Source organism: Sorex fumeus, unplaced genomic scaffold, assembly GCF_029834395.1.
Source record: "Sorex fumeus unplaced genomic scaffold, SorFum_2.1 ptg000122l, whole genome shotgun sequence".
Classification (NCBI taxonomy): Eukaryota; Metazoa; Chordata; class Mammalia; order Eulipotyphla; family Soricidae; genus Sorex; species Sorex fumeus.
This window is the reverse complement of record NW_026606179.1, coordinates 28,649,664-28,662,764: the sequence shown is the minus strand read 5'-3', so window position 1 is coordinate 28,662,764 and position 13,101 is coordinate 28,649,664. Positions and strand designations below refer to the sequence as shown.

At 39.3% G+C, this 13,101-nt stretch overlaps 1 protein-coding gene and 1 pseudogene across 2 annotated transcripts in view; both read left to right on the top strand.

Moving 5' to 3' along the window:
• CUNH16orf87 (chromosome unknown C16orf87 homolog) overlaps positions 1 to 13,101 on the top strand; it is a 75,581-nt gene that overhangs the window by 36,947 nt on the left and 25,533 nt on the right. The window lies entirely within an intron of this gene.
• On the top strand, positions 1,950 to 2,103 carry LOC130044611 (uncharacterized; annotated as a pseudogene).

The following is a 13,101-nucleotide window of genomic DNA, read 5'->3' as shown; positions in this document are numbered from 1 at the left end:
TGTGTGTAGTGCCAGAGATTTTGCCCAGGTCTTCACACAGGCAAGGCAGGCACTCCTATTACTGAGTCACATCCCCAGTCCTAGAAATTTACTTTTGATTGGTAAGGAACCATAGCTCTGAAGAGGTGATGTTTAATCTGTGATCTGAATCAGTAAAGGAACTAGACATAAGAAAATTATGGAAAGCAAATTCTAGGCAGAGGAAAAAGCAAACATGAAAGTTTTAATGGGGACTGGAATTATAGCACAGTAGGTGCACCAGCCAACCCTGGTTCAATCCCCAGCATCCCATATGGTCCACCATTGCACCACCAGGAGTAATTCCTGAGTCACGAGCATTGCAGAGTAACCCCTGAGCATTGCTGAGTGTAACCCACCCCCCCAAAAAAGAAAAGTGAAAAAAGATTTAATCTAGGAATACAAGTGATATACTCTAGGATACCTATAAACCTATTATTAAAAAATATATTAATTTTCACTGTCACTGTCCTCCCATTGTTCATTGATTTGCTCGAGTGGGCACTATTAACGTCTCTATTTTGAGACTTGTTGTTACTGTTTTTGGCATACCGAATATGCCATGGGGAGCTTGCCAGTCTCTGCGGGTGAGATATTCTCGGTAGCTTGCCAGGCTCTCTGAGAGGGACAGAGGAATTGAACCCAGGTCAGCCACGGGCAAAGCAAACACCCTACCCACTGTGCTATTGCTTCAGCCCAATAAAATAGTAACAAGTTATTTTTGTTGATTTAGACCAACTACTGATTTCAAAGTTCTTATGGAAAAGTAGCAAGAAAAAATGACAGTTGACTTTCAGTAAGAGAGTTCCAAGGGAATTAAATGGGAACAATAGTCTTTCAACAAAATCACAACCATCCTGTTATTCATCGATTGCCTCAAGCAGGCCCCAGTAACGTCTCCTTCGTCCTAGCCCTGAGACTTTTAAAAAAAGTGCCATATTCAAGGCTCTTTCAGAGTTAGGAGAATGAGACCCTTCATGGTTACTGGTATTTGGCATATTGGGTACGCCACAGGGAATTTGCCAGACTCTGCCGTGTGGGCAGGTTACATTCGGTAGCCTGCCAGTTTGTCCAAAGTTTGTCCAAAGTAGGAATGAGATAAAAAATTGGGATACTATGTTGTCTATCTAAATATGAAAGAATGAGTGAGGCCTCTATATCATGCCAAACACAAAATTAATTCAAAATAGATCATAAAACAAATTTCTAAGGACTGAAAAGATAGTACAGCAGTTAGATCACTTGCCTTGTATGTGACCAACTAGGGTTTGATTGCTGATATCCCATATGGCCACCCAGGCACTGTCAGAAGTAATTCCTGTGTACAGAGCCAGGAGTACCACCATTAGTACCACCAGGAGTTTTGAGTGAGCCAAAAACAACAACAACAAAAAACCCAAAAAACCCCCACAACCACACACACCCCCAAAAAAATCCTACAAAAAATATCCTAAACCTCAATATAAGAACTAAAACTACAGAACATAATGGAAAACATAGTTCAGTGAATGGACTATCATGTTGAGGATTGAATTTATGGCCTAGCAAGCTAAGTGTTCTATACTGAGCTATATCTCCAGCATGTAAATTTTATATTCTAAATAAGTATATTTGTGGCATTTAAATTATATCTCAATAAAACTGATCTTAGAAATGTTTTTAAGATAAAACAAAAAAGGTATTAAGATTGACTAGCTCTACCAGTCATCAAAATATGTCATGGAGCCTCTAATTAAAAGATCATGGCAAGGGGCCAGAGCAATAGTACAGAGGGTTGGGCATTTTCCCTGCACACAGCTGACCTGGGCTCCAACTCTGGCACCCATATGGTACCCTCCCTTTGAAGAGTATCTCTTGAGTGAGAACCAGGACTCTCTCCCCCCCCGCAAAAAAAAAATCCAAAACAAAACAAAGCAAAAAAGATCATGGCAATGCTTACCTTGCAGGGAGATAAAATGATCACAAAGGTGATTTTCCCAGGGCGAGGTTTATCCTTTGCACTCTGGATGTGCTGACCCCTGTGATTTCCCCAGATGTAGCAAACTACACTTCTTAATTTTTTTTTCTTTGTCTTTTGGGCCATATTTGGTGGTGCTCAGGGCTTACTCTGGCTCTGCACTCAGGGTATAGTAGTGGGGCATTTGTGCCTGGACCTATTTTAAAAGAGAAGAATAAAGAAAAAGATTATGGCATTATATTAGATCTAAATTAATTTAGAAAGTTAGTATATAATAAAGATAGTATTTTAAACCATTAGGTTAAAGATTTTTATTTTTTTTCTTTTGCTTTTGTTTTTGGGCCATACTTGGTGGTACTCAGGGATTGATCTGGCCCTAGATGTTTTTATTTTTATTTTTTATAATTCCCCTTTATTTACAAAGTTGTTTATGATGCATTTGTTCCAGGCATTCAGTGTTCCAGTACCAATCCCTCCACTAGTATAGTCTTTCTTCCACCATTGTCCTGTTTTTCCAACCATCCCCTGAACCTGCCCCATTAGCATGCACAAAATAATTTATTTTATATTGCTTGTTACAACTAAATGGCTAATGGAATTATTAAAAGTAAGTAAAAGAAAATTTGTGGAAATTGTTATATCTCACCATGGGGTCCTTACTTCCTTGGCTGAGAGTCTATTAAGCTGTTGCTAATTGAGCCTTCTGTATTATTGCTTTTATTGAACTTAGTTGTCGTCTATGTTACTTTCCCATCTAATTTTGTGTGCTCCTACTGGGATGTCAGTATTGTAGAATTTGGAGGTGTCACAGATATGGCTGCATGCTCCAGGAACTCCAGGATATTTAACTGGACTTTGAGTTTGATTTCTTCTGAGTTTTAATTGTGAGTCGATAAAGCTGGGGCTATAGGTGAGCTTGTAAGGTGGCAGTTATGGGATGTGGGTGTGGTTGCCTGGGCTTCCAGAGATATGGAGGAGCCAATTAAGAGAGGCTGCCCATCCCCACTCCAAAAAGATCCTGGAGTTCTCAGCCTAAAGACTGATCTACCTGGAATTTTCGGCAGTTTGGCTTCTCTACAAAGCTTAGTTGTGAGTCAGTGGAATTAGGCTGTTGGCCTGGAGGCAGCTGTGGGGTTTGAATGAGGTCTGCTGGGGCTTTGATAGACTGCCCTCCCGGGACTCAGTCTGCCCCCTCAAGTTTTTAGCCTGGCAGCCAGTATACCTATGAATTTTTGTGGCTAGTTCATGTTGTCTGAGATTTTATCTTGAGTCTGTAAAGCTGGGCCGATGACTGAGCTTACATGGTGGTCGTTGTGGGATGTGGGTTTGGCTGCTGGGGCTTCTGGAGGTACGGGGGTCTAGTGGCGGGAGGCTGCCCACTCTCATTCCAAAAAGACCCCAGAGAAGTAGAGGTTTTTCTACACTATCATAATTAGAAGTAAATACACATTGCAAAAGTAGCACCATTCAATCAAAAGATATATTCATTTGATGCATGCTGAGGAATCATGGTAGGAAAATACTATCTTTATTTTTCTGAATTAAACTATTGTACTTTTTGTTTTGTTTTGGGGCCACTCTTCATGGTGCTCAGGACTTACTCCTGGCTCTGTGCTCAGTGGTCCCTCCTGGTGGTGCTCAGGGGACCATATGGAGTGCTGGTGAATCAAACCTGGGTTGACTATGTGCAAGGCAAATGGGGGAGGAGATGTTTCAGTCTTTTTGTTCTTCTTTGCTGTTTTTTTTTTAAGGGTAGAAAACTTTCTATGTACAGTAAAAGCAGAAATTTATACTGTATAGTAGTCTCAAATTTGAACTAAGATTTTTCCTGGAAAGTCTTTATGGTGTTGTGTAATATATGCTCACTGAGAGTGCATGTTTTGTGTTCAGAAACGCAAGTATAGTTAAGCTGCTTGATGCAAAGCAGGTACGTGTTGCCAGAAACACCGCTGATTCACTATGTTATTTGAATTAACTTTTGGTCATTGTGCTTTTGGAAACCTTCAACTATTACCAAATTCTCCCCCTCCCCCCCCCCACTCACATTCTGTTCTATAGTACTGGATTGCAACACAGATTATGGATCTATACTAGTTTGGGTGATACCATCTCCCAGGAAACTAGAACTATGACAGGATGGGACCCTGGGTACAATTCATGGGTGCTTTCTGTTGGTCACTTGAACAACACAGATTTCCATGGGGGCACTGAGTAATTTTTTTTTTTTTCTGAAAAGTGGGTAATAGATTAAGTAAGTTTGGGAATCTCTGATTTGTACTTTTCCATGACAGTGTTTATCATAGATATCAGAAATCACCTTACAGAAGTTAGCTGAGTTATACTAAGATATTTTATCACATTCATCAGACTTAAGACCTTTTTTCAACATTTGGAATTTATAAAATGTTCTCCACCTGAGAAATAGTAATCAGAAGATTTGAATATCAAATTTTAAAAGTACTAAATTTTTAATAAATGTATATGTAGTAACATTTAGTGGAAATTTATCATTCTGGGAAAGTAGTTACAACACTGCATATTTTGGTTGACCAAAAAATTCCTCAAAAATAGAACATTTTCATTGACCTATAAAAATGCAGTTTCACAAATCTTGAAACCCAGCGGCTTTTGGCAGAAATATGTCTGGTTCCCACAGTAGTTTACTGTTGCTGGGCCACCCCAGGGGGGAAAGGGTGCTGTCCCTCTGCCTGCTCCTCCTTGGCGGCTCCGTGGCTGCCATCATCCAGAGGCCATTTGACAGTCAGGTTTGGGCCCTCAGTGACAAGACACACGGGGCCTCACGGGATGGTGGTGGAGCTGGTCTTTTCCTCCCCTACCGCAACAAGACCCTGAGTTGCCGCCCACGAACAGCCTCTCTGGCTCCTGATCAAGCTGCTTAACGGCTATGATCCAAGAGACTCAGGAACAGACCTCGGAACCCAGCAGGTTTTGGCAGAAATCCCTCCAGATTTAATTGTTAAAATTTCGGAATTCCAAAATCGTGCAGCCACTGCTGCAACCGCATGACATCATATGTTATTCATAACCAGCAATAGAAAACAAATTGTATATTGTTGCCTTTTCGGCAGATCTGAGTGTTGGGGTAAAATCCCAAATAATACTGGTGGGTCTGGTGTCGAAATATTGAATGTAATCAAAGTAGAGAGAGAGTAATGTGGAAATCATCTGTCCCACAGGTAGGGGGAGGGTGTGGGATGGGGGTACACTGGGATTTTGGGTGATGGAAAATGGGCACTGGTGAAGATACGGGTGTTTCATTGTATGACCGAGACTTAAACCCGAAAGCTTTGTAACTGCTCTCACAGTGATTCAATAAATAAAATTATAAAAAAGGGGGAAAAAAAGGAGTTCATGCCCAATTCAATCAGCCTAATCAATGGCTGAATAAATAGCAATACTCCTACATAAAAAAAAATGCAGTTTCATATGGTTCAACCTGATACCGTGCAGAACATGAAGACTAAAAGGTATTTAGGTATTTAAGAAGCTGTAAAAACCATAAGATGCTCCTTAGTTTAGGGCTTCTTCATTGGAGAAGTTGGCATGACACACATTGTGTGTGTGTGTGTGTGTGTGTGTGTGTGTGTGTGTGTAAGTGTAAGAGTGGCCTAGTAGTTTAGCTACCTCTTTCAACGGCTCTCAGACATGTTTTTTCATGTTCTGTTTTGGGGCCACACCTGACGATGCTCAGGGGTTACTCCTGGGCTGTGCACTCAAGAATCACTCCTGGCTATGTGTGTGTGATAATATGGGATCCTGGGGATTGACCTGGGTGAGCTATGAGCAAGGAAAGTGCCTTACCTGCTCTAATAGTGAAGGAGGAAAGAAACAATGGAGATCTTTTAGAGGAGAATTGACTGATCTAAGAATTAAGGACCATGAAATGCTTTACTTAAAATGAAAGATATTATTTTCTTTGGGCATAAGTAACTTTGTAACATGAGGTGCTTTCTGCCTTAATTTACTCCCTTAGCTGGATACCCTGGTCTGGAATCACTTGCTATTTTACTGCTCTGTTCTTGGGTTTGCTCAAGAATCTCATTAGTGTTTCTTTTGACTGTTACTCCTAAGAGAATGAAACTTCTGATTTAACTCAGATTGATAAGTTAACTGGAGCCGATAGCACAGTGGGTAGGGCGTTTGCCTTGCACGCAGCCAACATGGCCGACCTGAGTTCGATTCCTCCGCCCCTCTCAGAGAAACTGGCAAGCTACCGAGAGTATCTCGCCCGCACGGCAAAGCCTGGCAAGCTACCCGTGGCGTATTCAATATGCCAAACACAGTAACAACGAGTCTCACGATAGAGACGTTACTGGGCCCACTCGAGCAAATCGATGAACAACGGGAGGACAGTGACAGTGATAAGTTAGCAGGGCTAAGACTGGAAGTGTGAGAAGAACTGTATTTCAAAGAAAGTAGTAAATTTAAGCTAAATGTTCACAGAGGTAAAGAGCATTGGTATTAGCATTGTGAAAGAAAGTGGTATTGTATAGTCACCATCCATCTTTTAATTCTTAGACCATTTGTCAGAGATAAATATCTAGACACTTTGGTTTAAAACAATCACTGCCTGTCCTTGTCTAGCCCAAATAATTAGTTTAGGAATAGAAAGGTACACAAACTGAAGTAGTACAATTTTATTAGACAGGACAAGGAGCCAATTAGGATGTTGATTTATTCCTCAAAGGGTTTAGACCAGAGAGAAATAGGTCCAGTGGTTTTTGTGGGTGCTTGGAACCAACTGGCCTAAAACTGGTGCTGCTAATAGAGGTTTTTGGTAATGAGAATCAGTAAACTCTTTTTGCTGAAACCATTTTAAATTGAGTGTTTTATTTGTCAAAAGAAAGATTTCTGATTAATATATTCCCTGATCTTTACTCTTCTCAACTGTAAAATAGGGCTTATGATACTACCATGCAAAGTTTGGGGAAGGAGAGGAATAGTTCATGTAAAGCATAGGCAGAGAGTAGATAAGGCTTCTTTATGCTTGGTGATTATTTATTTCTTTAAAATTTTTGCAAATATGGAATTTATTGTAAACAAAAATCACAAAATGACTGCTTTTTTGGGGGGGGTCACACCTGGCAATGCACAGGGGTTACTAGTGGCTCTGCACTCAGGAATTACTCCTGGCGGTGCTCAGGGAACCATATGGGATGCTGGGAATCGGACCTGGGTCAGCCGCGTGCAGGGCAAACGCGTGCTGTGCTATCTCTCCAGCCCCAAAATGACTGCATTTTAATTATGTTGATAATTCTTCTTTTCCTTGGAAAGGAAAGGAGTACAGCTTTAAATCTGTGACTCTTTAATTAGAGGGTATATTTATTTTTCAATAAAAGTGAGAAATTTTGTACGTACAAAAGACCTGCTAGTCATAGCAGTAATCTCATTCCTTTACCAAAAAAGGAAGAAAAGTTGTTAAAAGACTCCTTTGCAGAAATTTTGTTTTCAGTGTCAAAATAAAGAAGTGCAGCTATGGAGGCTGCTATATCTCATCATCTCATTATTTTCTCCAGCCCTTTCCCTCAGGCTTTACACCCCTCTCCCTATAAACACAGGTATGATGGGTCCTAATTATAAAAGGAGATTAAAAAGTGACTTTGAATTGCCAGCATCAAGTGCATAACATGTTATTAAATAAATTCTTTCCCAATCTAATTGCTTATTGTGAGACTGGAGTGCCCACAATCACTTTAAAGATCTTAACCAGGGTCCAGGAGGAGATGGCTCAGTGGGCAGGGGCACTGGAGTGCTTTGCATGCAGGAGCCCAAGTTCATTCCACATCCCCAGCATACCCTGTTGCTGTTCTGCCCTCCCCTACCAGCTGTTGAGTGTGGAGAAAAAGAAAAACATTAAGCATAGTATATGCTTATATATTAAAAATATATCAAAAGTCAGTGAAAAGTGAATTCTTCTAACACCCATCCTCAGTATGTGGATTTTTTTTTTCCTCTTTGAGTATTTCAGCCACTATAGTTTCCTTTCCCTTTCTTTTACCTCAGCAATTTGCCCATGCTGTTCTGTATGAGTATTTGCCACCCCATTTCATTTTAATATCTGTACAAAAAGTGTTTTCTGATTGTCCTACCCTAACCCAACCAGGTCAGGTCCTCCTGCCAACTAGAGCTTAGAGCTCTAATATGGTTTCTTCATAATTCTGATGATAGGAGCTGGACTGATAGTACAGTGAGTCCGGTACTTGCCTTGCATGCAGCCAACCTGGGTTCAATCCTTGGCACCCCATATTATCCCCTGAACCCTTTCACAAGTAATCCCTGAATGCAGAGCCAGAAGTAATCCCTGAACACTGTTATATGTGGCCTCAAACCCCCCAAAAAATAATTCTGATGATAGTAGTTCTGTATTCACTTGTACAATTTTATCTGTCTACCTTCTCTACTAGATGATAAAACAATAGCAGAGATTTTAGTTTTCTCTCACCCCAACAGGATCATATCCAGGGTCCACACATAATATATGTGCTTATTAAATATTTTAACATAAATTAAAATTTGTTTTGTTTTGGGATCACACCCAGCTGTGCTAGGACTAACTTCTGGCTCTGTGTAGGGATCACTTATGGCAGTGCTTATGGGACCTTATGTAGTGCTGGGGATCAAACCCAGGTTAGCTACATGCAATACAAGTACCCTAGTATCTCTCTGATCCCTGTTAAGTGGATGTTAGGTCAAATTTTTATTTATTTTTTAGAAAACTTTTGGTATCAATTTAAATTGTTTGACAGCAAATAACTAAAAATCATATGAACAAGTAGGTCAGTAAGTAGGTTTGGTTTTCTATAAGTTATGAAAATTTTTAAGCATAAACTACATGAATTTTATAAGAAATGTGTCAGCCACCAATCTTGGTTGATTATTGATATTTTAAAATACCTACTTCATCATTTATTTATCTACATGACCATTTAGAAATAGTCATTTCAATGTAAGTTTGCAGGCATTAGCACATATCACTGTAATACTTTAGCATACATCATACACAAAAGTTCATTGTTTACTTAAGGTTCTTATTGAGGTAAAAGTGTCCCAAATACCATTGAATAGGCATAAGCAGACACTATTAGGATACAGACTATTATAAGCTCAGAAACTTACATCATAAGCATTTTCTATTTTTTCCCACTCCAGCCCCCTATGAGGCAATCATTGCTGGTTTTTTTTTCTACCTAACATAGCTTTCTGTTCTAGCACTGTAATTCAGAGAAATTGTACTGTAAAGCTTCTTTTACTTGGCATGTTTTTGAGTTTCATCAATTTTTGCTTGTATTGGTAATTTGTATCTTTTTAAAATCGTTTTTATTAAATAAATATGCCATAATTTATTTACTTGTTTGATAGACATCTGTTTTTCTCCCTGTTGAGCTTATAAATAAAAATGTTATGAATATCCTTGCACAAGTGTTTCTATGGACTTCATTTTTGTGTATAAATAAATTCAGAATTTATTTTTAAGCTATGTGTATATTTAATTTTCCTAGATCTTTTTTTCAAATGATGAACTCATTTAATATAACCCACTCTCAGTAACATTTGGTGTTCTTAAGTCTTTTTCTTTGGTGGAGGAGTAATTTCGGCCACAGATGTAGTTGCTCAGAGGTTATTCCTCACAATGGGAGACTCATGTATTGCTGGAGATTGAACTTTGGCCTTCCATATGCAAAGCATACAGTCAGCTCTCTCTCTAGCTCTGTAGTCTTTTAAATTTTATCCATTTCATTGGATGTAGAGTACTATCTTATTTTGGGCATTGTAAACAGTAAGTGGAGGCAGGCCACAATGTTGTCAGGGACTCTGGCACTTTTCACTTTCTACTGGTAGTGAATTGACCATATCCCTTGTATAGTACGGGGTAGACAGCCTCGTTTCCAATAATCTCTGTTTCCCCATTTTTTTAATGGAGGTTTAGGGGACACCTAGTGATACTTCAGTGAACCATGTGGTGCCAGAGGTCAAATCTGCACTTCATACAATTTAAAGCATGGACTCCAGCCCATTGAACTCTCCTCTCTGGCTCTGAGTGTAGGTTGGGATTTTAGTGACTAGGTTCTAGTAGATATAAGAGATAACATTTGAGACTTTTTGTTGACTTTTTAGACTAAATTTGATTGGTTTCTGTCCTGTGTTTTCTTTTTGTTATTATTTTTGGTTTGGGGGCAACATCTGGTGATACTCAGGTATTATTCCTGGCTCTGTGCTCAGGAATACTCCTGGTAGTACTTGAGATACCATATGGGATGCCAGGAATTGAACCCAGGTCTGCCTCATGAAAGGCAAGTGCCCTACCCACTGTACTGTCTCTTTGGTGCTGTCCTTTATTTTCTTCTTTCTCAGATCACTTGTATTAGGGGAAAGCCAGTAGCTAAGTTACAAGACAGGTTTGTGATGAGCTCGTGTTATTAGGGACTGGGGACCCTAAGTCAGATGAGTGAACTTGGAAGTGGATCTTCACCTAATTAAGTATTGCAGTAAGACAGCATAGTCATGCCTAAATTCCTGTCCCAAAGAAAAAAGAATACAAAGACAACGCACAGACTTGGAGAAATTACTTGCCTATCACTCATCTGAAAGATATATAAAGCAGAGGTAAAAAATTACAAGAAAAAAAATCCAACCCTAACAAAAAATGTGGAGAATACAGATGACCAAAAGGTTTATGAAAAATGCTGTATATCATTAATCATCAGGGAAATGCAAATTAAAACACTGTTGATGAGATATTATCCTACACCACAGAGACTGGCAATCATCAAAGAGAACAAGGACAAGGACAACCAGTGTTGGCAAGGGTGTGGGGGAAAGGGACCCTCATTCATTGCTGGTGGGAATGTCGACTAGTCAGGTGTTCCTCAAAAAACTAGGAATTGAGCTTCCAAATGCCCCATCAATTCCACTCCTGGGAATATGACCTAAGGGCCCCAAAGCATAAATCAGAAAAGGCATCTGCAATCCTATGTTCATTGCAGCCTATATACACTAGACAAAATATGGAAACAACTCAAATGCCCTTGAACATATGACTGAGTAAAGAAACTATGCTACATAGTGTGATACTATGCAGCTTTAAGAGTCATGCAGTTTGCTGCAATGTGGATGAATCTGGAGAGTATCATGTTGAGTGAAAGCAGTCAAAGGGAGAGTAACAGAATCAGAATGATCTCTCTTCTCTGTAGGATATATGGAAACCTTGTAGGGGAATATCAGATATCCAATGGCAATAGAAACAAAGATCTGGTCTTCAAGGAAGACTGCGGAGAGGTAATGGGGATAATTTAGGGAAGAGAAAACTAGGACAGTGGGGAAGGGGAATAGTTCCTATCACAGTCAGGTAGTGGGATAGGATGGAAATCTGAGATATTGTTGGAGGGTAGTGGGCTCTGGTGTAGGGATTGGTGTTGAAACAATATATGCCTGAAACTCAATAATAAATATCTTTGTAACTTTGAAATTCATTCAATTAAAAAGAAGCCAGGAGAAGCTGGCGGGGGAGGGGGGAGGCAGAAACCTGAGATAATTTTAGTAAGTTTTAAGGTAATTTTCTGTGTTGCAGTAGATTTCTCATTTCTCATAAGATGGATACCTTTCTCAGGGCCTCATGTTATAGCTCTAGTAAGGAAAGTATGTGAAAGCAAAGGACAAAGAGATTTTTACATGAATATTAATATTTTTTATTAGGAAATCAGAACCTTTCAAAAATCCTACCTAGCAGACTTTGGTTTATATTTTTGGTCAAAAATAATACTACATGAATACTCTGGTTATTTAGTATGTGACTAGAGAAGAGGAACCTGGATGGAGTTGCATCAGGCAGCTATTTCATTAACCATTTCAAAACCCCCATAGAATTACCTTAAAACCCATACCAGCCAAATGGCTGAGAAGATTTCGAGAAAAAAAAAAAAAACCTGTTATAATGAAACTTGCAGAAAACTCAAGGACTGGATTGCAGGGCCCAAGTTCCAATTCATACCCTATACCAAATACCTTCAACCACTGGTCCATGAATTAGTGATGGACTGAAAACCACTGGCCTGCTGTAAGTGTTGTCCCATGGACTGATACGAAGACAGATGCTGATCTGCAGGTATAATATGGTTGAAGAACGCTGCCCTATACCATGCTCTAGGGAAAACTGAGGTCCAGTGTTCTTTTGCATTCCTTATTCCTCCATTCTTTCTTATAGAAACTAGAGAGTCACCGTGGAAATGTCCCTGACCTTTCCACCTACCTCCTGTCTCCCCAATAAGATTCTCAAGTTTTGCTAATACAGCCTGTACATATATATATTTAACCCTGCTTCCTCCTCCTTCCTCCTGTTTCTACCCTCTTGCCTCTGGTCCTATACCTGAGGGGTTTTTTTGTTTGTTTGTTTTTTGTTTTTTTGCCAGATGAATTAGTTTCAACTTCAGACTTAATCATGCTGATTCACAGTTTAAAACTCTTATCAGTTTAAGAGCTTTAAAGTTAAAACTCCTCCTCATGGTAATTAAAAACTAGACTTGTGTATGGCTAACCTCAGTCTTAGCTGGTTGTCCTCCATGTGTTGTAATCACATCAAACTAACGTCTGCACTGGCCTTTGCTCACACTATTTGCCTGAAAAGTCTTTACCTTTAACTTGGCAAATCTTGACATTTTTAGGTATATAGCTTTGGAAATAACTCTTCTTGAAAGCCTTCTAAGATTGCTAACTTTCTCAGTAGTCAGGTGCCTGACCCAGAAACTGTGTATAGATCTTTGTCCCTTTTTTCAGGAAAGGCTGTATAAGGTTAACCTAGTAGCATATTCAAATAATAGGACGTGGAATAAAAATAATGTTTCATTCCTATTCTTATTTTCCAGTTTCTTGATGCATCTGCAAACACAAATAGATTGTCATATTATTTTTGCACAGTTAGTAACACTAAAAAAGCAAGTGTTCTGTACCTTAGTTTTCTAATTAGCACCATTTTTGAGATCATTTCACGTCATATAGTGCTAATTTTAGAAGTTCTGTTGTAAACATATCTTACTTTGTAATCTTTTAAACACCTGGGATGTTTTTAATTTTGTTCTGACAAATAATGCTATAGAATGCAAGGTCTTTGT